The sequence below is a fragment of the Ostrea edulis genome, chromosome 8 (assembly GCF_947568905.1).
Source record: "Ostrea edulis chromosome 8, xbOstEdul1.1, whole genome shotgun sequence".
Lineage (NCBI taxonomy): Eukaryota > Metazoa > Mollusca > Bivalvia > Ostreida > Ostreidae > Ostrea > Ostrea edulis.
In genome coordinates, this window is record NC_079171.1 from 33506646 (window position 1) to 33534031 (window position 27386).

The 27386-nt window shown below is 36.0% G+C and overlaps 1 long non-coding RNA gene across 1 annotated transcript; it reads left to right on the forward strand.

Moving 5' to 3' along the window:
• The first annotated feature begins 16445 nt into the window (after positions 1-16445).
• LOC130049567 (uncharacterized) lies at positions 16446-21999 on the forward strand. Its single transcript, XR_008798118.1, has 2 exons — positions 16446-16578; positions 21883-21999. It is a non-coding gene; the product is annotated as an uncharacterized LOC130049567 (long non-coding RNA).
• Positions 22000-27386: the final 5387 nt, after the last annotated feature.

Consider the following 27386-nt stretch of genomic DNA (forward strand, 5'->3'; position numbering starts at 1 on the left):
TATATTGAATTAAAACACGTCATTCCCAGTCAACAACTTTCGATCAGGATCGGAATACGAAATAAAATTTCTTATATCCGGTTGCAAAGTGAAACTGCTTCATGCTTCAAGTTATTGAATTACGTAGTAATTGCACGTTACACATTAGAGAACTGTTCCTTTTAATAAAGAAAGTCACAAAATAGATACAAAATGAGTGTACCTTATTCATTACTGTTACCGAGCTTTCGCCGGCGAAAATCTCGAAATGGCGTGTTTCACTGCGCTTGATGACGGTAAGGTCCACATTTTCTACGTGAGTATTTTGATATTTGTTTATGAATTTTTTGCGCATACATGGTATGTCTCGGCTAGGAATAATGGAAACTTTCTCACCTATGTATGTAAAGACATATTAATCTCTATTTTTAAAAATGTAGAACACTTTTATCAAATGACAATGTTTTAAAACGCTTAGAGCCCCGATGTCAGAATTTCCTTTTCCAAGACATCAATATGTCAAATTCATTATCCTTTTCGAATAGTATGTACCATATTTTGTACCAGTTATCCATTTTGAATCCCCTATTACAATGGGATTTTGCTGCACTCTGTAATGTTTGAGTGGATGTCATGAGTGTGTGTCAAACAGAAATTTTAAGAGCATGGGATAAGGTGCTGCCATGTATTACTTCACTATCAAAGTTTAACCCAATTGCCACAATGGTTATGCTGCAAAAAGAATTGGAAATTGCTCTGGTCAAAACACATTGTTTATTTATCTACAGTTTATTTGTCTACAGATGAAAGAGACATGAGGATTCTCCCTCATAAACTGAAGAAAAAAAATAGTTATGGATCTTGTACATATATAGTTCATTAATCACTATAGATTTCCAGCATCACAAGTCTGATTCCATTATATGCTTCCCATACTGTCAGGTTCATTCACCCCCTGTTTGAGCCACAGTATAATATCCCAAATACTTTGGCAATGAATAACATTATTTGACTAGTGTTTCATTTTTAGCGGAGTTGCGATGAAGTCGAACTCGGCTTATGATCTGATGAAGTGCCTTTGGGCGGGCACGCATCAACATTTCATTTCCGCACCATAGCTCTTGAGCAAATTATAGAATCTCATTCAAACTTAGATGGATTGTCACCCTCAGTAAGATGAGGAAGCCTATCGATTTTGGGGTCACTAGGTCAAAGGCCAAGGTCACAGTGGCTATAAATAGACTGAAATTTGGAGAATTTTTTTTCCGCACCATAGCTCTTGAACGAATGATACGATATCAATCAAACTTAGATGGATTGTCACCCTCAGTAAGACCAGGAAGTCTATCGATTCTGGGGTCACTACGTCAAAGGTCAAGGTCACTGGCTATAAATGCACTGAAATTTGGAGAAGATTTTGTTTTCCACACCATAGCTCTTGAACGAATTATAGGATCTCAATCAAACTTAGATCGATTGTCACCCTCAGTAAGACAAGAAGCCTATCGATTCCGGGGTCACAAGGTCAAAGTCACAGTGGCTATAAATAGACTGAAATTGGAGAAAATTTTGTTTTCTGCACTATAATTTTTTTTTAACAAATTATAGAATCTCAATTAAACTTATATGGATTATCGCCCTTGATGAGACAAAGAAGCCCAGGGTTCGAAATTACCTCATGTCCGTAAGTCCGAGACTAGTAAAAAACGTCGGACTAGTAAACTCTCTATAGCACTAGACTGTACGGACTAGTGAAAATCCGGAAATCAATCTTGAATTGGTTAAGATTTTAGCAAGATTTGTCTGAGTCTCTTAGATGTTTGAACTTATGGTCGATTACCTGCATGATTAAGTGTTTGCGTGACTATGACATCCTGATCTTTCAAACACATGGAGTGCGTTCGAGACCGCCATTCTTCGACGAGCACAAATTCCTGCCGATTCCGAACTCCGAGTACGCATCACGAGAACGGATTCGAGGTGCAAGAACTGCAAGTAGTGTGATCTAAGAACAAGCACGTTTGTGCGCACATGTTCTCGTCATTCACGACTCAAACACAGGAGTTTGTAACACTATAGCTCATGGCTTGGTAAATCGAGTGAATTTTATTGACTTTATTGATAAAATTTCGAACTCCTGTGACTGTAAGAACTGAGCACGAAAACAATGGTAACGTCCATCTCGAACGCACTTATGGACATTTATAAAAGGATTAACTCGGAGGTTACTGTATGCTTCTGAAGATATTGAATGCAAAATAAAGTATGGTGGTCTTTTTCTTCTGAAGGTGTCAGAAAATGAATTGCTTGCAACTGTGATGTGTTTGGTTTCATTAAATACTATTGAATAAAATGATTATTTAATGATATACTGGATGGACTAGTGAAATGCTTTGCGGACTAGTGAACATCAATAGTGACTAGTCCGTACGGACTAGTGCTTGAAAAAGTGAATTTCGAACCCTGAAGCCTATTGATTTTGGTCAAGGGTTAAAGGTCAAGGTCAAAGGATTTAAGTCGGCTGAAATTTATGTACGCAAAATTTTGCTCCCTGCTTGATAATTCTTGCAAACTTTTCTGCCGGTTTCCTTTATGCCCATTCCTTGCGCAACTCGGTTTGTGCATCTCCGATGCCGGACGATTTTTAATTTTTTTGCATTTCATTTATTTTGAGTTATTATACAATTATTTACCATTCCATTGATCCTCTACAGGACTGTAGTATACTCAGGTGACAGTTTAGCATATTGGACTACCTTTTCAAGTAATAAATCCTTAGAATTAGCTACAACTAGGAATAAACTTGAATGTATATATACAGGGGAAAAAACTTCTTCATAACTGCAAGGCATTGATAACCATATTGATTTGAATGTTTGGGCCATAATATGTGGTCACATTTATCATGAGAATATAAAGGGGTGAAATTCTAGAAAACAACAACACAACTGCAGTTACTCGAGGAGCGTTGTGGCCCATGGGCCTTCCATTATCCATGTTTGCTGTTGTAACGCTTTGAAAAACAACAACAGTTGATTTGTATCTAAAATCATAATAATATTCAGTCATTTATCCCCCTACCCTTCCAGTGCTATCTGTTCTAACTGAATTTCCACAATGTTCAACTCCCATGAGTACTTTCAGTACTTTGATTTTTTCAGCCACTTGTCAGCTTTACATCATCAGATCAGGAGCACAAAAATTGCAGAAGAGGATTCCCTAATATTATCTTTAACGTAAATACAAGATAATCTGGGAAGTTGGTGAATGAGGAAATGGAAAAGTGGAGCAAGGAAATTCTACCATGACAAATAACAGCCCACGACCAATTCCATCAATATCGAGGTCGATATCCAGATCGAGGTCACGGGCGCCAACCATGCACAGACAGCCAGATTACGATGAAATTTCCATCGAAGCGGACGATAAATTGGAAAAGGAACAAGGAATATTGACATCACCAGGAAATTCGAACTAATGCAGGAAAGTGTGACCCGGTTGGATGCAGGCGAATACAAATTTAAAGCGACCAGAGAAACTGTCACCAAAATCCCGTCAAAGCTATCGAAATTGATTAATATCAAATCATCAGGAAATACACCATCGTATTTCATTAATCGAGATCCCATGCACTTCGGCTATATCTTAAATTACCTTAGGAATGACGGCGACGTGGACCCTAGGACATTTCCAGAAGAGAAGAGTGCTTTAGCAGGAATTTTGGTGGAAAGCAGATACTACGGTTTAACGGACTTCGTATATGTAATCTAGAATCGTTTAACCCTTTAACTACCAGAAATTTTCGAGTTTTCCTTCAAAGCAGATACAAATATTTCAAATTGAAATTAAAGCATTTTCTAGTCACATTTTCGTAATATAACCTATGTATATTCTGAGAGGAAAAATCTTGAAGATTTTAATTATGCATTAAAATGTGGTGTAACGGTTGCCATGACAACAAAAATACCCCACAGATCCCCAAAAATGTGTTTTTTCACCAGTTTCGTCACCTAAAACACACAAATTGAATGTTTATCAGCCATCATTTAAATAAATTTTAGGAATAGTTGTATTCATATACATGTATTACATGCATTCATGAAATTAAGTGTCATTTATTGTAAATATAATTATACCTGTACATAAACATTGAAGTACAAGATGCGCATAAGTTACAGTAGACTGCCTGTAAATATTGTAAAATGTTCCTTAAAACTTTAAGAAAATTTTTAATGAAAATTAAAACATTCTCTACGCATATTTTTAAAATATAACTCATAAAAAATTCAAAATGAAAAAATAAGTTTCTAATTATGCAGTGTAACGAATTTTTACTGTTACCATGGCAACTAAATGAGTCCATGAATGACAAAAATATGTTGTTGGTTTTTTTTTCCGGTACATTTTTGTTGTTGATTTTTCATTCCTTTCTACACAGGTTTTGAATTATGTAGTATGATCTGATGTTATGGTTGCCATGGGAACACAATAACCCATAAATCGCTAAAATGAGTTTTTCATCATTTTCTTCCCGTGAAATAGAAAAATTGTTCAATAAACTATCACAATATTTACGTCATGTACGTAATGATATCATGAAAACTAGCAGTACAAGTTCAAATATACATGCAAGATTTATAAACCTACAATACGTACAACCATATGCCTATAGAAATTAAATACCTTTACTCTCCAAATTCTAATATAATATTGTTCAGTAGATCATAAATGCGTCAATAGCTTAGTTCGTTTATAATACAATAAGCCAAATACATGTACATTGCATCCGCGCTAGTCACGCTTACTAAGTCCGGGAGTACCGTACGTATGTACATTAGGCGTGGTTTGCGACGGTGAATATATTGATAAAACAGTGTATCATATATTTACAGCGTTATATGATCTAAATTAATTGTTACTGAATTTTTCTCTATTTATATTATAAAAATAATGCGTACACTGTCTCGCCTCGATCACGCATAGAAAACTACACCATCGGCACCGACACTTTTTTCGCTGATGTGTCTCACATTCAAGCCGTTTTCTCATCGGACTGAAGAAGTTTCCGATCAGACATTGGGCAACGTCTAGTGAGAAATCACATTAGAGAGTAATGCCTGCGAGGTTTCACGGTACCTGGGGTGTTCAACCATAGAACATAAAACGTGTTTCCTGCAGGCACGTAGAATAGGGGGAGGAGGTGTTGCCATCCCCCAACTTTTCTCAACACCTTTTAATGTTAAAAGATATATTTGGTGACCCCTCCCATATTTTATAATAGTATTGAAATATAAAAATGTAAAGTCGAAGTTATGAATTGAACTTGTGTACATGTATTGAAAGGTGCGCAACTCCCTCCCCCTTTTTAAGAAGTCTAAGTTTGGGATTATTTATGAGTCGGCGCTAATACATGTCACACCTCTGAATTTAAAATTTATTTTCTGAATTTTTCAAAGGTTGCACGTTAATCCCGCATCCCCACCCCGAGTTTGGAGAATTTAAGTGCTGATTGTCCTAAAGAAGACCTTTTTTTATGTTGTTGGATTATCTATTCATTTATCCATTTATTTATTTTTATTTGCTCGTCAAGAAATTTAGACAATGGTGTAGGGATTTTTTCCGGCTTCCCCTTCCCCTGTTGAAAAATTATGCTACATACATGTACGTGCCTGTCCTGTATAAAATACCTGCATGTCGTAATGCGGTTATTCTGCAGGTCTTTGTGTACTGAGTATGTACCGACAATAATGCAATCCCTTTTTACAAAGTAGTTTCCATATGAGTGAAAATTTCTCGAGAGGGACATTAAACAATATTCAATCAATAGAGTACATTTTCTTGCATGATTTTACATGTAGTGATAATTGATTACTAATATTTTAAGCGTACTTTTATCGTAGATCAGAGAGTGTCCGTCGGCACCGTACACAATCGTACTTTTTCTCTGACATAATTCTTTTTTTTTTTTTTTTTTTTCTTTCCAAGTTTCAAGATTTTTATTTATGAAACAAGACAAAAACATATACAAATATACAAAACAAATGAAATACATGTATAAGATACAATGTGTATAAGATATGGTTATTATTTTACCATGGAATCAAAATAGATACAGTATATGTCAAACAATTGTAGTTATTAATTTACATCAACATAATTTCAAGTGACGGAATAATACTGCGTAAGAAACATATTTGGCAGTGTGTGTATAATAAAGATAAGTTTTTGGTTGTTGTTTTTCAAAAACGCCCCGCTGCCACAATGAGTCCACACATATCACGACAGTTCATATCCGACTTATTGGGCAGCTCTATTAGAGGACTGACCCTCTGAATAGTGGCTTCAGATATAACACAAGTATATATAATACACAGATATACACATGTATACATACATGTGCGTGCATAGATATAATAGCAGTAGTAAAAATGTTTAAATTTTATGTTAAAAATTTTGATATAAAGAATATCTATAGATTGGATACAAAATTTTGAAAAAACTTCTGTTCTTTTGTTTTATATAAAAACCTGAGAACTTGACAGTGCGATCTCAAGTATTCCTTGATGGAACGAATAACAAAATCACTCGTCTCATCAACCTGCACAACTCTACAATACATCTTACATTTATAAATTCTAAATGCAATAAAAGAAAGAAAATAGTTATATATCCAAATAAAACCCAACAGCAATATGTTTCCAAGTAATTGTGAAATTAATACAGGTACTTGCGACCTTCCATATATGTCGTACATTAATACAATCAAAAATAAGGTGTTTTGTGTTTTCGATTTCATTTCTACACTGTTTACACTTATTTGTTACAGTGTTGTTCCATTTGCTAATAAGGAGATTATTACTCAATAAGTTGTGTATTAGTTTATAATTAAACTCTGCTAAAGATTTGTCTTCAATGTATTTAACTTTCAATAAAAATATTGATTCCCATTCCTTTTTATCTGTTATTTGGAACTCTCTACTTAACCTTGTAAGCGAGGGTTTTTGGAATTTATGCTTTATCAAAGTAGAATAGAAAATTTTAGTTTTATGTTGTAAACATAAATTTTTATCAATATTTTTGGTTTTAATGTAGGGAATTTTAGAAAAATCATATCCGAGTTCAAATTTTTTGAAAATATGTCTTATCATCTTATACTCGCATAGCCAGTTCGTTTTCTTAGTAAGACAATCATAAATTTGTTTACCTGATTTTAATAGCCCATCCTCATTAAAAATGTCTTTAACATATAAAATTCCACTTTTTATCCAATCATCAAAACATTGATTTACCTTTGAAGAGAAAATTTGCATTTGACCATATTGGCTGAAGAAGGAATTTTTCAGTGGAGTTAAGAGTTTGGTTTGTGTTGTCTTGACAAAGGTTGAAGCAAGAAAACACCTGTTTATAAAACACTGGAAAATTTTTAAGAATGCCATAATTGTTAGTTGATGTTTCAGAAGTCTTAACTAAATAATCAATGTCAAGATTTAAAGTTTTGCTGAAACTTTCTGCATATTTTTTAATGATATGATTACTTGTAATAAGGCGTGGAATCCACATGGCCTTTAGGGCTTTAAGTTTAGACTCTATATCGACTACACCTATCCCTCCATCTTTAATATCCCCTATCAATGTGTTCCTTTTGATTCTATCTTTTTTATTCCATAAAAAATTAAATATCAACCTATTGATATCTTTTATAAACTTAGGATCGGGTAATTCTAAAATGCTTGCAACATAAGTCAATTTTGATAAAGCCAATGAGTTAATGATTGTACATTTTCCAAATAATGATAGTTTTCTTCTCTTCCATGATTCAAATAACATTTCAATTTCGTGATATATTTTCATCCAGTTTTTATTGTAACATTCAATCTTATCTTGACCTATATGAATACCTAAACATTTTACGGCTTTCTTAGTTACCTTTATTCCCTCTACTGTTTCAAGCTGGTTTCTCAGGTTTCCGAGTAAAATACATTCTGTTTTTGTGAAATTTATTTTTGACCCTGCTAATTCACAGAAACTTTTAATGGTGTTTATTGCATGTTTTAGAGAATCGGTATCACTTAAAGCCAGTGTCATGTCGTCTGCATGTTGAATATTTTTAATTTCATTTTCTAAGTTTTTATTTTTAAAACCGTGAATCGAATTATTTGATTTGATTTTATCTGATAGAATTTCTGCAACAAATAGGTATAAAATCGCAGAAATTGGACAGCCTTGCCTAATTCCCCTGTGCATCTGGCATGTTCTAGAGATCCAGCCATTATTTTTTAAACGGAAGATAGGATTTTTATAAAGTATTTTAATCCATTTAATAAAATTAATTCCAAAATTAAATGTTTCTAGAGTTTTGAACAGAAAATTCCACTCAACTGAATCGAATGCTTTCTCAAAGTCAAGAAATAATAATAAGCCCTCTTGATTATTGTTTTCCCAGTAATCAAAAATATCTAATATTAATCGTGCGTTGCTTCCTATAAATCTTCCTTTTATATATGCTGTCTGTTCGTTACTTATGTAATCATCGACAACTTTTTGTAAACGACGAGCAAATATGAATGCAATTATCTTGTAGTCTGTATTTGTAAGGCTAATAGGTCTGTAATTTTTTAATAGGGATTTCTCTCCTTTTTTGTGAATTAATGATATGACAGCAAGTCGTTGGGAAAAAGACATTTCATTTGATAAAAAAATTTCTTTAAGCATTCCAAAAAAAAGTTCCGATAACTGATCCCAAAAGCATTGATAAAATTCAGTTGGTAAACCGTCTAGACCTGGCGATTTATTGTGTTTCATACTCATAACAGCTTCTCGACATTCATCTAAAGTTGGAAATTGGTCACAATTATTTCTCGCACTCTCAGATAAACATTTAATATTGCTATTATTTAAATAATTCTGAATGTCAGAAGAATTTATATTTTTAGTATCATACAGATTTTCATAAAAATTACACATTTCACTCAAAATATCTTCATCAGTAGTTAAAGTTTCTTTTCGTTCGTTCTGTAGTTCATTAATAACATTCTGTGATTGATGCTTTTTTTCTAGACTTAAAAAATACTTGGTGTTTTTTTCTCCTTTGTCGATCCACTTATCGCGTGACCTAATTTGAGCTCCTTTTGCTTTTTTATCATACAAGTCATTTAATTGCGACTCCAAGTCTCTCTTTTTATTCATATCAATTTGGAGATGTGGGAGAGATTCTATTTCATTTATTTCTTTTTCAATGTTTGAAATTGTATTCTTAAGATTTTTCTGCGATTTGATTGAAAAATGTATAGAAAGTAACTTAATTTTATGTTTTAAAATTTCCCATTTTTGCGTGTTTGTTCCTTGTGAGTTTTTTATATTTTGTATAATATTTACAATTTGGTTTTTATATTCGCTACTTTTTAAGTAGGAAGTATTTAATTTCCAGTAACCTGTTCCTCTCTTGTTATCGTGTATATTAAGATTAAATCTAATTGCTTTGTGGTCAGACATTCTGGTTCTATTAGAATGAGTTCCTGGAATTTTCTGTAGCATGAGAGTTTGCATTTATTTAGAAAAGTTTTACTAATGAATACAAAATCGATTCTACTTTTGGGTATGTCAGAAGCATCACACCACGTGAAACCATCTGTTTTATCATGTTTACTTGTCCATAAATCGACAAGATTTAACTGAATTATTATGTCATTTAACACTTTAGAGCTTTTATCTGAACAATTATCTATTTTACAGTTGAAGTCCCCACATATAATAATATTGGATGAAATGTTCGAGTAATTATTAATGAAAGTTCTTAATCTTTTGAAAAATTGGATTCTACATGATTCATTATTTGGTGCATATATATTAACTAAAGTCAATTCTATGTCATGTAATTTCACGTTGATTAATAATTTTCGTCCGTCTTTTGATCTGTGAGTATTAAGAATATTAATGTCTAATCCATTTTTAGTCAGTATTGAAACACCTCTGGTAAATGTTGAATCAGAAAAGCAGTGAATAGCTTTTCCATACCATGAAAAATTATACAACGATTCGTTTTCCTCAATGAAATGCGTTTCCTGTAAAAAGGCAATATCTATTTTTGAATGTTTTAACCAATTATAATATTTTAAACGCTTTTCTTTGGTATTTAAACCTCTTGCATTAACAGACACAAATTTAAGGTTGTCCATGCTTCAAACAAAAAATTCATACTAAAGAAAAACATTTCTATTTACCTTAAACAGAAACAAAGACATTGTCCTTTTGAAGTCCGAGTTAAGGGTTTGGATATTATGCGAGCACAAAATGTAAGGTGAAATTAGCCCTTTCCGCCGCGATTTTTAGAGTCAAATGCATTTCCTTTAGGAGATGCCGTTTTGGTTCCCGAGACGACACTCTTCATCTGTGTGAGAGTCGCTTGTTGAGATCTGGTTCTCTCTCTTGGGGTAGTCTGTGTCTGTGTGAGAGTCGCTTGTTTAGATCTGGTTCTATCTTTAGGGGTATTCTGTACGAGATTTATTTGTTGAGATCTGGTTTTCTCTATTGGGGTAGTTTGGAGAGACTGAGGACGATTTGGAGGTTGGCGGAGACGCGAGGCAATTTCTGAGAGAATGCAACCAAGTTTGTTGGTGCCTGGCCAAGCTTCAGCACACGTGCGAATGGTAGCATCCTTGTCCAGCCCAGAAGCCCAGAAATCATCATATGTGGACTCAACAAACACATGATTTCTTTTTTGGGTTTTGAGAGAATCGGCGAAAACCGGAACTTGTTCAGCTTTGGCCTCTATAATTTCTGTCATAATCTGGATTTGGTTTAACGAAAAACTGGGTGACGGCAAGACGTGTTTCCCAATTTTTTTCGCATCTAGGGCAGATTTAGCTATTTGTATTGCTGAAGCTCTCTGTAGATCACCGCTACGCATCGCTTTCACGTATTGAAAGGCGTGTTCTGCAGACTTATGGTTTACACCAAATAACTGCAAATCACATGGGAAAAAGTTAGACAAACAGTTGTCTTGGCCAGCAAAAGGAATGACGTTGGGTGCTGATTCAGTATAGTATTCACATTCATGGTTTCCAGGTTCGTGACCTTCGGATTTGCAAATTTTGCAACGCTTATTGTTTGGGCATTCCTTAGTGTAGTGGTTTTCCTCCCAGCAATTCATACACCGTGGAGTGCGTTTGGTGGACGGTTGACCGTAGTGGTAAATAGTACATCTTAAACCGGCACAAATAGCTGTACGTGGAAGGAATATACCTTCGTCTAGCGCTTTGGTATAAATGAATCTATTACCGTTAAGGATGCCGGTCATTTTTCTAGTAACCGGATGACGAATTTTTTCGTACTTCAGATCACTGGTGAGAGTAAGATTGAATTCTTGAAACATTTTGATTACTTCGTTGTCATCAACCGATAGAGGCACGCCTTTGATTGTTATTTTCAGAACATTTTCAGTAGGATTGGATATCCCCGCTGAATAAGGATTCGTGTCGTATACTCTCACATTTTTACTTCTAAGGTCTATTCCCTCTGTAAGAAGTTTTGATCTACTTTCCATTGAGCCGACATATATTCTCCAAAGATCTCTGTCTTTTTGAACGCATTTTAAGTCATTTATTTTGTTTCCAACGGAGATCGACAGGTCAAAGTCTGAAAAGCGTGTAGATCCAAACTGAATTTCTCCGTCCTTTAGATAGACTGGTTTAAGCAATTCCATTGTCTTGGAGTAGTGGTTATAAATTCGATCGGATGAGTTACCGACGTGAATTTCGCTCACAATACAAAGAAAGAAAAAGGCGAAAAATCCAAAAGTGTATGAAAACACACAAAAAATTCACACAATCAAACGTAAACGTAAACATATATACACTGATATGTCCAAAGGAATTTTTGAAAAGTTTCCTAAATTCCTTGAAATTTGTCAAAGACACGGAGCAGACATAAACGCATTGAGCCTAGCCCGAGTCACGTGACGTTCTCTGACATAATTCAAAATGTTTGCAATATTTTGTATTTACATATATGCATATTTTATGTTGTAGAATCACGTGTATGTGTGTGTGTTTTATGGTGTTTTTTCAAATAACGGAAATTTTATCAAAATTGTTGCCATTGTCATAAAATATTTAAAAAAAATTACCGATGCATTGTCATCTGACCAGTACATATCATAGAAATGATTATATGTCTCTGTATATTTTGATATCGGGTAATTGGTTAATTCCCATCAAAGATACGCATTTCGTTTGTCGGGGTCCAGTTGGGGCCAGGCTGTCCTGTACTCGATCTGCTTTCTGTTCCTTACATATATATAACCTTTGCTATTTCCCCAAAACTGACACGAGGTAATAACAGTATACATGATATAAGAGGAGGCGGACAGGATGAGATGAAGGAGGTGCATGGAAGAGGAGAAAGAGGTTTAGTGGGGAGGTTCTTATACTTGTTTTCTTATAACTCCTTCGTTTTTCCTTTTTCACATCTAATCTGCATCAACGGCTATACGTATTCGATGCCGTGCCCATTGTGTTTTAACAGATAAAAGAAACAATTAAAGAATACATTTGCAATATCACGTAAGCCTGTTATATCTATATGCATCATAATCGTTGCCGTGCATATGAGTAGTAAACTGGCATGTAATACGCTTTAGTACCCAAATGAAATATGCAATTCATCACTATTCAGGGGAAGAGAGGGGGAGAGGACCACCCCCTGTACGCCCCCTCATATAAGGAGTCAAGTTCATGAGAAGGACCAACATCTTCATGGAACTTTACAATATTTACGCTATGGAGTTGATGCGACTAGAAGTAGAAATCCTCGTCCGTAATGTCACTCAAATGACTGTCCAGTGTACACTGGTGACCGTGTTTCTATATATTCTGATTCATTGTCCTTATTATAGAAACTTCTTCATAACTGTAGTCATCTACACCAATGTTTGACGGTGACCCAACGGACAACAAAACTGAGCCTGTATCGCTTTCAGCGCTATACTCCATGATTAAATCATGCGCTGTTTATGTTACAGTCATGACAACGTAACAAGAAATGAAAATATTTAGTCAAAACAACTCATTTGACTTACTTGTACTGAAGTTATTTTTCTTTAAATTCTAACAGATTATTATTGCAAATAAACGGAAAAATCATAATCTAAACGCTAACATTTTTAAATGAGTATACATACTTACATCTAGCACACACTGACAACTTGGTCGTAATGATTAACTTATAAAAATGAACATTTTAGTCCGTTCCGTAGCCTACATCATATTTATTGCCTATTCATCTAATGAAAATATACATATATACCTTTTTTTATTCATGCATGCGAGACACTCAAATGTAAACAAAACTTTATTCTTCTAGATTATATAGTACATGCACGTGAAAAGGATAGAAAAAAAATACAATCCCGTGCTCTTTAGTCATTTTTCACACACATATACTTAGGCTGAATGCGGACATGTATGTGAAAAAGATAGAGAGAAAAAAAACCCACAAATTCCGTGCGCATTATACCACCTTCACACTCACGGATTTTTCTTACGAGTCCTTACGGATCTCCGACTCGTAGTCAATCACAAGCATTCGTAAATCACTCGTCGGTATCCATGTCTATATCGTAACATTCCGTGCACTTTTATGGATTTGTGGAATACGTAAGAATCCGTAAGAAAAATCCGTGAATGTTAAGGTACTATTAGCCATTGTTCACACACGTATACCTAGGCTGAAGGCGGACACGCTTACATAGGGAAATAAATGTACATTGTATTTAGGTTGTAAAACAGTAGTTCTAATTCATAAAACAAAAACAAAAACCCAATCACAGATTTACCGTTATAAATTTGTTTAGTTTCTCCACGTAAATATAGTTATCAGGGCCGTACACAGTTTCTACAGTCATCTGGCCCAAAATATTGATGATTTGACTTGGAGCTCAAATCCTGGCATTCAATTAAGGAGTAGTTTAGCAAACCCAAAATTCACTCAGTTTGATCAGCAAAATGATTTGTGTCATATGACGAGAGCTTGAAGTTGGCATAAAATTGCAAAAATGCCATTTTCAATGAAAATATCCACAAATTCAGGTGGTTTTCCTTTTAGAAAACATACAGCGCATGCGTCGAGCAAATTCATATTGAAGCATGTTTTTCATCTCAAAATAATACACAATATATATCATTTTCATTTTGCTCGACAAATGCGCACATCTTTTCCTGAGCAATAATTTGTATGACATTTGACAGTTTCCGGGCTTATTTTGAGAAAAAGGCGGGAAATGTCTTATTCATGATGTCATAATGCTATCCATTTAAAACTATCATTCTGATTTTGTTGACATAGTATACCTGGCATTTATTTTACTTTCTTAAAACCCTGATTAAGGTTAATTCCAGACACATTTTATAGAGAGAAATTTTTTGGGCCTTTTTATGTATACAACCGTACCTTGTTCTTACATGGAGGCGGAGGAGGCAGCTGCCTCCTCCAACTTTTGAGCCAAAAAAAAATTAAAATTTAAAGTTCATTAGAATTTATGTTGTTTCCAATAACTAAGAACATGATACCTCCCTTAAAAAGCATTCCAAATCTTTCTTTTAGAATGAGTTAGTCAAGTAACATCTTAGAAGGCCCTAGAATCAAGGATTTTGCACGAAACGTGTTCAGTGTGCACAAAATGTGTTCAGCCTAATGTGTTTAGACCCCCGCCTAATTTCCTGCCCCCTCCAAATTGAAGGTTAATTTACGGCCCTGGTTATGTATCGTTACATAATCTATTTGCGCAATACACACGCACGCTAATGTCAAATGACGTTAAAGTGCATTTTTATCGCGTTTAACTTATAAAATGCATTACTTTCATGAAGAAATAGGTCTAAGATACTTGCCCGTACCTAAATATGACCGTAAGAAAAAATGAAGCAAATGTTTCAACCTTTCCGAATATGATATACGTTTTTAAATATTTTGTTTTTTAGAAAAGATTTTACTAACAGAATATAACACAATTTTTGTCATTTCGGCTTAAATTTCCTACTTTCCGGTAACGATGTGCGATTTTGAATGCATGTTTTCGACTAGTTCCCAACATCGCACAGAAAAACTGAGAGTAGAAAAATTGTTTAGTTTTTACTCTACTTTTAGAAAATATGATTTGTTTCATTGTATTCCAATTATTAACAAAACGCCCCCAATTTAATCACGTCGGCACATAAAAGGCGTCACTGGGCATTAAAGGGTTAAGTTCGTGCAGATGTTTAATAAACATCTAAAAGACTTTATATTGAACTTAATTGTTGTACTCTATATAGATCTCGTACAGTAATTCACTACTGATATCGTTTAAGATTGTCTTAGTTTAGGAACTAAACTTTTGAAAGAGGGAGGTTATGTTACAAAATTTAAATACATAATTTCTACAACTGAGAATCGCCCTACGCGACACATTTGTTATGTGAAATATTTCCGTATTTTGCAGTCAATTTTGGACAGATTCTTTAAGTTATCCCCCCCCCCCCCATTTCTTGTAATAAACAGTTGGGTAGTTATGATTAGTATGAATTTTAAACATATTTAATAGTTAATATTATTCACGTAAATTGTAATTTTACTCATTTGTTTATACAGCAATTGATCGTCGTTAATGGTCACCCCTGCTTTGACCACATGCAGTCACCTGTAAAGTACCAAAAATCTAATATTTTCTTGACGTTTAACGTTTAATACACAGTAAATTTGAAATAATTAGCAATGTCAAAAATACCGCACGTAAATTAAAACTTTATAATTAGCTAATATTTCCTTACTACCTAAACCATTTTTATGCGAATATCTTAATTCCCTGCAAAGTTTTATAATTTTAAAAACTACCTAGTGATGCATATTTCACCACGGAATTTATTAGAAATCATGATAATTCCAGGGGAATTAACCGCTCATTTCCGTCAGGTATAATACATTTAAGTCGTCATATTGAGAAACTCTTTGCACGAACTAATATATTCCTAACAAAGAAAGATATAAGGTCGTACAAAGTCATATTCGTGGACTGGGCGTATTCAGCCTGTGGTTTGAATAATTACGATAGGAATAACAAAAATGCGTTTGTAATACTTCTACACTGCTTGTCTGCAAAGACGTGCGCAGACACTCTATATAACATAAAAGACGAATTTGACAACGAACGTATGAATAGTAATTTCACTTTTGTGTAAATTGAAAGTTATCCGAATGGAATTGCAATTTCCGCTTCACACCTATTGCGCGAATTTGTGCGCTCCAAATAAAAATAAAATTCCATACTGTCAATTGTATTTGCCTGTTGAGGTAAAACCTTACATCTTCAAATGTTAACTTAACACAGAAACATAATTTTGACAGATTGATCCCCCTCAGGGAACCCTCTGTCAGAATGCCAGTCTGAAATACGATACCAGCCGATGCTGATACGAGCAATTTTATTCTGGGAAAGGGTCTAATGATGATGGAGAAAAACTCTCTGCATTATTGGGGGATATTTTTCTTTAAGTGATACACTATGACATATATTTTAAGTGGAAATGAACGTGGGGAATTTTGCGAGTCTTTATATTATATTATTGGGTGAGTAAGTAGGATTTAATCCCTATTTAATTCAGCTCTATACATTTTACATAAGGGTGATGTCAGGGTAACCTTGTAATGACCGCTGAAGGTTATATAAGAGACATTCCCGCCACTTGTACTGCTCTGGGTTATTGTAGAAGTCTCTCTCGATATTTCATGACAGTCACCGAATTCCTCAAATTGTATAATGGACAGGTTAGCGGATTGAGTGGAACAGTACAATGCATGTCGGCGAATTACAACTTCTCTGTTATATCGACAAATATTTAGTGTGAGCTAATTTGATTTTGGAAATCGCTTTCCACACATTGTGAGGATCACGTATAGATATGAAGCAATGAATACTGAATCAACGTATTGAGACAAAGTTACACAGTATAAGAATAAAATTGTTTCCATACATCGTACATATAACCTTTATTCTTCTGAATTTAATTATGAGATGAATAACAACTTGTATGTCGGCAAATAATCTGGGAGACACGAACTTCCACAGTATAATAGGGGTCCGCTGTTCGTTTCCACACATCGTACACAGGACCGTCTGGTTTGCTCTATTACCTTTGTTTTTTCTTGATTCCGTTATGATATGATTAACAGCTTGTCTGTCGGCAAGTAATCGGAATACTTCTGTAAGCAAAGGACGATTTATGTACTTGTGTAATATTGTGACTTAGGTGGAAATGTAGGCACGTGTGGTTGTGTTCCATTGTCTTTGAGTTCTTGAAACAGTAACCCTGTACAACACTGTGTATCACTGACATGGAAAAGTGAAGAACCAACCAGTGTTTCAATCAAATTTATAGAATGAATAATTAACAGTACTTATAAAAATAAACCATATTTACACAATAACAATTACTTCAGTCACCATTGTCACTGTCTGAACTTTATTCAACGTCTTCAATATTTTGAGGGTTTTGTTAACAATGATGGAAGTTCTACACACAACTCATCAGCAAAAAGCAAACGTTTTAATACTCGCACTGTAACTCCGTGTTGCGGAGTTTGTGCACACGCTACAGTATTTACTGATGTTGTCGTTCTATCAATATTTTCATTACAGTCCAATATTGTTAAGTCTACTTCTAAGTTTATACATTTTTATCTGACATTGAATATAGGCTAAAATGCTGTTGTGAAAAGTTTAATATAAAAGTGGACTTTGCGGAGGAAACTCCGGTGAAAAATTCCAATTGGTTGTCGTCCGTTCACAATTGAACATTTTTAATTTGTAGCTACAATTCCAACTCTTTTCAGTTTTGGTATGAAACATATTTGAGACAAAGGGGCATAAGTTGATATGTTGTGTAGATTTCAGGTCTTTTTACCCCTGGGGCCTTAAGACGGGGCAAAACTGCAAAAAAAAAATCATCAATTTTCAACGATCTTCATATCTACAACCGCGCATGTGTAAGAAATAGGAAAATGCAGCGATGTGGAGCAGGAAGCTCTTTACCAAAATTGTAAATGTCAGGATGCAATGGGTAAAGGTTCTGACAAACTTGGTGTATAGCGTTTATTGTAAAATACATCTTTTGTGCTATTGATATTGAATTAAATCTAAATGGATATTTAGAAAGAACAGATAATCCTTTACCAAAATTGTAAATTTGTTGATCCCAGGGGAAGGGGTTTTGGTATCAATGAGAGGCAAAATTGGTCAGTTAATAAATGTGTGAACAATAGAACAATTTTAACTTCTTGATAAGGACCATTTCAATTCCTTTCAAATTTGGTATGAATCATCTTTGGGGCAAATTGGCATCAATTTTAAATGTTGGACTCCTGCACCCCTGGGACCTGAGCAAAAAAAAACCCTCTTAAATTGACAAATTTTCAAAAATATTCTTTACAATCGCACATGTTTAAGTAATACTAAATGCATAGTGATGTATTGTAAGAAGGCATCTACAAAAATTGTAAATTTTATGATTCCGGGGGTAGAGATCGTGGGTGGGGCCGGTGGGCTAATAAGATTTGTTGAAAATCAGCTTTCTTCTCCATGGCAAGTTTTCCTCTCCATAGTCATACCATATTTCCTCGCCATTACAAATCCTCCTTGTACATAAAAGAGCAAGGTGAGGATTCCCATCTACCTTCAATCATTTCAGAACTGAATTAATTTTGTTTGATCCGCAGCATTCACAAATTTCCCAAACATAACAATTTAAGATTACACAACAAGAACAAAACAACACAAACCCCACACTATTTCTAATATCCATTCATTTCTTCAACTATGCTTTACAGCATCTTAGGCTAAGTACTCTGTGTGGCAAAGTTGGAGGGGTAGTCAAGGGCATCTGTAAATTGTTGTAAACCACATAAATGTTATATGCATTAAAATTACGGGGACATGTTTGAATGCAGGATTTTTCTTCTTTATTAACCTCTTGCATCTGAGGATCTGTATTTCTTTATCTGATGAGATGTTCCACGGATTGGATATCCAATTCACCAAGTCGTGTATCATTTGAACCGTGGAGAACCTTAGTAAACTTTCTTGGTTTAGTACGTCTCTTAATGTGTTGGAGATTTTACCAGAAATCGTCAAAACAGTTAGTGTAGATTTGTCGGATGTGCTGATTTCCAGACTGAATATCATAAACACACCCTCACTTTTCTTGCTCATATCCACTTTGTCAAGTCTTTCATGTATATTGCTGGTGCTTTCAAAAGATGCAAACATTGCATTCTAATCAGCAATTTTTCTTCAATAAATGATGTGATTTCACTGGTGTATGATTCCCATATAATCCTGTTCAACGTTTGTTCACTATGGATGTTGGAGTGAAGAAAGTTTTAGGGACCAGAGGCGAAACTTAACCAATACTGTAGGTCGGTACATAAGTCTTGAACAGTGCCTTCATCAGCAGCATTATTGTTTATAGTTTCTTTTCCAGACAAAAAGAATAAAATCATTGAACATGAAATGCTCAAAGGATTTTTAGCAAAAATTGCAGTCTATAAGACGTCCTGTTTAACACGCAACGTCAAAGTTTAAAACTTTAGAGCCATCAAGTCTTGATATTTTTTTTTTTAAATTCACAAAAATGAAAAAAAGTTTTAAACACAACCTAATAAAAAACAAAGGCATACAATAAAAATTAATCTAAAATATATGTACTTTGCTCCAATTAATATATTATGAGAAAATCTACAACACAAAGGGGCATTGTAAATGATGATAATACTTAGAAAATCGATTATAAAATGCAGTTCTGACAACTGCATTAACTACAAATATTTAGAACTTTCCATTTTCATGTCTATTGCTCTATATTGAGAGTCTGCCAATTCTGGTAGCGGTTCTCATGGTTGTGGGCACTGATAAGCATTTTGATACATAATTTGTGAATGATTTAGATGTTTATAGAACATCTGTATGTCTGACACAGACATATCCAGAAGAGCACATGCTGTTGAAACATAATTTTTTTGGCACTTACATGTCGTGTTAAAGTCTGCCTTTCTACACGTGTTGTTTACACATTTCCTGTCACGTGATTCAACGACTGTTTAACATTTGGCAAAAAATAATGATTTTTCTTCCTGACGCCCCCCCCCCCCCCCCCCCCCCCCCACTCCGAATAGAACTTGCATGGTCTGCCAACAGTCTTCAGTTATTAATAGTTTGGTCTCTTTCGATGCGTGTATATATGCAATTCTGATCTCGCACATGATTTCTTCAGTTTCATCTAATATCGTTAAAATTTGATTGGTTGATATGATCCTCAATAAAAGCATCATTCCTATATCGGAAAGTTATCCGACTTGGTTCTCCTCCCCTCCTTGCATTGTGCAATGTTAATCTACAGACAACATCTCGTTACTGAAAAAATGGCTATATATTAGTCTCTGGTACAAGTAAGGGGTGAAATCTAACATACGTCGTCAAAGATCAGATTGTGTTTTCTTTATTTGTTGTTTGACATGAATGTATAATCTAAATGTCAATATATTACCTTTTACGCCATGGAAGGTTTGGAACACCATAATCATGTCTTATTTCTTCTTCGGCTACTATATTTCTAATTGCACATAGTACCACGTGAGATCTTCCTGTATTTGATAAACATTTCATTACAACGTTCTGTTGTGCATCACCTGTTGCTGCATCATTTGCATATCTACCATGCTAAGCTGCATCATTTGCATATCTACCATGCTGTGTTGCATAATTTGCATATCTATCATGCTGTGCTGCATTATTTGCATATCTACCATGCTGTGTTGCATAATTTGCATATCTATCATGCTGTGCTGCATTATTTGCATATCTACCATGCTGTGCTGCATCATTTGCATATCTACCATGCTGTGTTGCATAATTTGCATATCTATCATGCTGTGCTGCATTATTTGCATATCTACCATGCTGTGCTGCATAATTTGCATATCTATCATGCTGTGCTGCATCATTTGCATATCTACCATGCTGTGCTGCATAATTTATATATTTACCATGCTGTACTGCATCATTTTTATATCTACCATGTTGTGCTGCATTATTTGCATATCTACCATGCTGTACTGCATCATTTTTATATCTACCATGCAGTGCTGCATCATTTGCATATCTATCATGCTGTGCTGCATCATTTGCATATCTACCATGCTATTGCTGCATCATTTGCATATTTACCATGCTGTGCTGCATCGTTTGCATATCTACCATGCTGTGTTGAGTTTGTGGTATCTAAGCAGTTCATCAATGAAAATTTAAAAAAAAAACATATTACCGTGCAAGTAAATTTACAAATATAGATTGTGTTCATATGGTTGTATTTATAAACCAGTGCCAAATCTCAAGTTCGTTGGTACTTCTGATCATACACTCTTCTAGAGTCCTCATTTCTGTTATAGCAGAGGGGCACTGGTATACATTTCATTGCTGAATTTAAAATGTTCTACAAAATACTGTTAACGATTCTTTTCTATACATGAATCTATCTTCAAGAGAAACTTTCCTGCAATCCTCATTTCTGTTATTAGAGCAGGACACCCGTATACATTCACAGTGATTAAGTTACAATGTACTCAATGTTTCGCTATAAAGGTACGTTTTATGTATTCCAAAATATCTAGAAAACTTATATATAAAAATCTCAATTTGTCAAGCAAATTTATTAGGAATAACTTTCTAAATTATGGATCCGCTACCGTGTAAAACATTTACCTATCATAACATTGATATATCCATTATTGAATTTAGAACAGATTAAAGTTATATTACGTTCCTAGTTATACTTTGATATGGAATTTTAACTTTTTTTTTTGTTTTCCCCTCCCTGACAGATAATGCGAGGGGAACATCCACCTCCCTTCCAGAGGAGGTCATGATTGCAGTGACATGTTTTTGGGGAGGAAAGTTTAGCTGTTAGGGACTTTATGAAAAGCCTCCATCCTCCAATGGCAAGTTTTTTGTCTTTTGTTTGGTTTTATCTTAATGATTAGCAAATTAAACGATATAGACAGTCGTTTAGATAATTTATATAGTTGATATACATGTATATCGGATGGGTGAAATTCCACACGCGTTCTCCGTTTTTATACGCCCGTCGAAGACGGGACGTATTATGGTATGGCGTCGTCTGTCTGTCCGGACCTTGTGGGCAGGATACAGACTGAACCATAAACCCTAGGACTTTACAACTTGGTACATTTGATCACCAAGGTGAGAGGGAGATGCCTATTGTTTTTCAAGGTCAAAGGTCAAGGTCGTAGTATCACGTTTTAGGAAAACCTTGTGGGCAGGATACAAACCGAACCGTAAGCTCCAGGATATCATAACTTGGTACATTTGATCATCATGATGAGAGGAAAGTGACTATTGTTTGTCAAGGTCAAGGTCGTAGTATCACTTATTAGGAAAACCTTGTGGACAGGATACAAACCGAACTGTAAGTTCCAGGATATTATAACTAGGTATATTTGATCACCATGATGAGAGGAAGATGCCTATTGTTTTTCAAGGCCAAAGTCGTAGTATCACTTTTTAGGAAAACCTTGTGGGTAGGATACAAACCGAACCGTAAGCTCCAGGATATTATAACTTGGTATATTTGATCATCATGATGAGAGGAAGGTGCCTATTGTTTTTCAAGGTCAAGGTCGTAGTATCACTTATTAGGAAAACCTTGTGGGCAGGATACAAACCGAACCGTTAGCATATTTATTAAGTAGCGCATTCTAAGGCTATCCCTCTTTATATCTGGATATCCATTTCTATAAGCATAATAATGAATTAGCTCACAGAGGACAGTGCTAACTTCACTAAAATATGAATCCCACTAAAATATGGTTCCTTGAGCAAAATCTACGGGCGTATTATGCCACGTTGGCGTTGCTCTTGTTCTGATATAGCTCAGAATCACTGCTCCAAAGAAAAGGAAGGTCACAATAGTCGAATCCGATGACAACGATGATGGGAGCGCTTTTGAGAATCATGAACATCAGATGTAGATAGCAAATATTTACTCAAGAATGTTAACCAAGAATATTGATTACTCGACTCAAGAAGAGGAAGACTTCACCCCCACCATATTCTTAAAGGGACTGGTTCACGATTTTTGATAAAAATATTTTTCATTTTTGATGTTAAAAATTAGAAATATAACTCATTTAATGTTGACAGCCAAAATTTTGACCTTCTGAATGCATGAATGAAAGCAATATTTTAGCCTTAACTATGTGTTATGTAAACAAAGACTCGAGTCTTTTTATGTAAACAAACAAACAAGTGAAATACTGATTTTGTAATATAATGCATCTTAATTTTGCATAGTCACAAATTTTAACCTTTAGATGACACTTTTCACCCCAAAAATGCTTGAAAAATGAAAGATATAATAATACTTAGATCGATATCCATTTCTTTTGAAAATTCCGTAAACAATAACATATCGCAATCTTTGTTTACAAAACAAATAATAAACTCTAAAATGAGCTTCTGTGATGATGTATTACCTTAATTTTCATGTGAAATCTTTCAAACACATTAGACAGTAGATTTTGATCATTAAAAGTGAAAAACAAAATTTTGAGTAAAATCGTGAATCAGTCCCTTTAATGCAAGGTGAAGATAACGAACAGTGATCAATCTCATAACTCCTACAAGCAATACAAAATAGATAGTTGGGCAAACACGGACCCCTGGACACACCAGAGGTGGGATCAGGTGCCTAGGAGGAGTAAGCATCCCCTGTTGACCGGTCACACCCGCCGTGAGCCCCATATCCTGATCAGGTAAACGGAGTTATCCGCAGTCAAAATTAGTGTGCCAAGAACGGCTTAACAATCGGTATGAAACACGTCAGACAGCATTTGACCCAACGCGAGGTTGTACTGACGAACTAGATCGTTATAACAACCATATAATTTGCGAAATGCTGACTTCAATCGAGACTGTTGAAATCCCTGTACCATCAACTTGTCTGATATGTTCTTCTGGAAGGAATGGATCAAAAAATAAGAGAAGTTAACACAGACAAACAACAAGTAGATATAATCACAAATTGTATGGCTGATATTTATCATTACCTATGTGTCATGAATTTTCATATAATATGAATATCTTTTTTCAGAAGAAAATTAAATGACGACCTTTCACAGGAGAAAAACTTCCTGAAAGAATTTAGGAAGAGACATCAAGAGAAATTTGAAAAGTTGGAAGAAAGGTTGACAGTAACGACAACCCACCGTGCTTCCCATGAGGGCAAAGAGTCTCCTTGACACAACTGAAACCCGTGTCCCCACCCGTGAACTACACTCCATTCTCTCCAGCCGTGAACTATAATCCACTCTCTCCAGCCGTGAACTATAATCCACTCTCTCCACCCGTGTACTCCGCCTCACTGTCCGAATATGCTTTACCGTCAGGGAGTATACCACTATCGGTGTGCGATGAGGAGTTGACAGTTTTTAAGAATATCACAACACCGGGGAATAATGAAGGTCATGGAGTGGTTTCCCCTTCATTATCGAACACAATATACCCACTTACGGAGGAACTGAACGCTTTGAATGAACTTATGAATTCAATGTAAGCCGATTTGTTACAAAGTTCGTTACTTGTAGGATATATATATAGTATTATCTAAAAGTTAAGAAATAAAATCATAATTTGTGTATATTTGACGGTGTTTTTTAGGGATATATACTGACGAAAGTAACGAAAGTCATGGAGTGATTTCACCTTCGTTACTGAACGCACGTACCCACTTATGGAGAAACGGAATCTTTTGAATGAGCTCGTAAATTCAATGTAAGCCGATTTGTACCAAAGTTTGTTACTTATAGGATATATGTAGGATTATTTAAAGGCTGGGAAGTAAGATAATAATAATTATATATATTTAATCTCGGAACATTTACTGTGTGGGAACTTTGTGTTCTCTAATGAGTTGTGTAAAGTTGAAAGAGGATGTGTTTAAAAGTTTTATATTGTAATATCATATAGTTATCCGGAATGTATTGTAGAATTAAAATGATCCTTTAAAAACATAGTGTAGTGTATTTTTTAAAAGGTGTTAGTACTTACATTTGCTAGCGATTGCTGGCGCTAATTCTCAGGTTATAGTTGCTTTATGACTTTGTGTTTTATAGGCTATAATTACACGGTATATATACTATGGATAGATAGGGTAGAACCGAATGTACATGTTTCAACATGTGACTGTTAATCTTGAACTTATCTGGGACCTTTGAGAGAAAACGTGACTTGCTGACCTGTGACTATGACTGTGAATCCCGATCATTAGTGATTGTGACCTCATTGTTGACCTTTGGGTGTAAGCATTACATGTTTTTCAACACATGGATGTTAATCTAGTGACTGTGACCTCTTTGTTGAACTTATTGACTGTGACCTTTTTATTGACCTTTCAGGTGTGTGACCTCTATTGCACACAGTAGCTGAGTACTCCAGTTGAGGTCTGACGAGTGATTTATATGCTTTCTCTTTGATGCTTCTTGATGAGATATGTATGTTTCGTCTGAGAAATCCTAGTGTTCTGTAGGCTGTATTACAGATGTTGTTGATGTGGGTTCCCCAGTTAAGATCTGCAGTTTGCGTACAACCTAGATACTTAGTCGATGTTTCGTGTTCGAGGACATGGTTATGTAAGCGGTATTTGTAGGATGTAGGTTGTTTTTTTTTTTTGAAATTGTAAGTACTGTGCATTTATCTGGATGAAATCCATTTTCCAATTTTGTTCCCACAATGCTAATTTATCAATATCATTTTGAAGAATTTTGCAGTCTTTTTCCGAATTTTTAGTTAGATAGGCAATGGTATCATCAGCGAATAGTCGTACAGTCAATCGATCCTGACTTTTCTCCTGGACCTCGTTCTGAAGATGGAACGTGACTTTGGATCCATTGTCATTCGTTTTATCGTCTTTTTCTTCGTCACCATCCATATATATCTCCTCTTCAGCTTTTAAACCGATTGCCTCCATTTCATCTGTAGTTTTGATCATTTTGACAATTGTTTCGAGGTAATAGCAGTTTCTGTCTATGGAGAGATTCCCTCGTTTTACCTGTTTCGATGAAATGTGTAATGCCATCGTCCAACGGGTGATGGTAACTGTTGGATTTTTTTCGCAGACTACTGACTAACAATAAAACAATTCCAAGAAAAGAATACTATAGTATTTATGGGGTATTAAGTGACCCAGTAAATCCGTGAGTAACCCACAGACCTTCCTGTACATTAAGCTGTATGACTGTCTTTATATCTTATTCTCTGTACTGTCAATACGTCTGTCTTTCTCAGGCTTTCGTATAAGGATGATTCTTGGCGGGCTTTTTCATCCGGGCTCCGGAAGCTGTCTGCCAAACACGTCGTACTAGGGACGACACCCCAGATACTACAACCCCCCCCCCCCCGTTTTTTCTGAAGGACGGAGAAACGGGTCTAACCAGTAATCAAGGTGGGCGCGACACGCCCCCTCGGAGAGACTTATCCGAGGACGCCGGAAAACTCCGGCAAAGAGAGGACCCGGGCATACTCCCGGAAGAATTTAACGGAGACCTCTAAGGCCCCTACCCGGTGTGGAACAGGGATACCCTGTGACCCACACCCCCTAAACTTCTGACGGGGAATCCCCCCGAATTAGTCCCCAGTGCAAACCAGGACAGCCTGTCCTGGGCTATGCACCCCTGCCCGGTGGTAAAGGGACCCCCCCTAAAATCCACCCCCCCATGTGGACCAGGGTCACCTCTGGCTCTCGCACCAAAACAACGACCTCCCCCCAATACCAGGGGAACCATCCAGGAGTGACTTACCACTCCTGGATTACCGCCAGGGTCATCCTGCGAGGACCATGCCACCCCCGAGGCATCTCCGCCATCATGTATTGGGTGGTAACAAACGCAGGGGGTGGCCTAGGGAACTCCTCCCCACCAGCTGGAGGGCCCCCTATCTCGCCGTCCAAGGGGCTGTGCCCGAACTCGAGCATGGGGGACGAACCCCCCTCATCCCAATGCCGATCGGTGGCACCCCCTCGACCATCTCTGGTCCAAGAGGGTACCACTCGACCGGCTCCTCCTCGTCGGAGTCGAACTCCCACCCCTCGGGCTGAATCGGTTCAAGGGGGTAGGCCCGTCATCCGACGAGGGGGAGGCATCTCTGGACTCCTGGCGGACGAACGGGGTCTCTTCAGGAGCTGCCTGCGGCACCGAGAGAGCAGCTGTCCCCGGAGCCCCCGATGAGGGCCTCGTTCTGGCGCGTGAGGGACCCCGCGACGAGTTGGGCTTCATAGAGAAGTCCCTCAAACGCCGGCGACCGATCCTCTCGC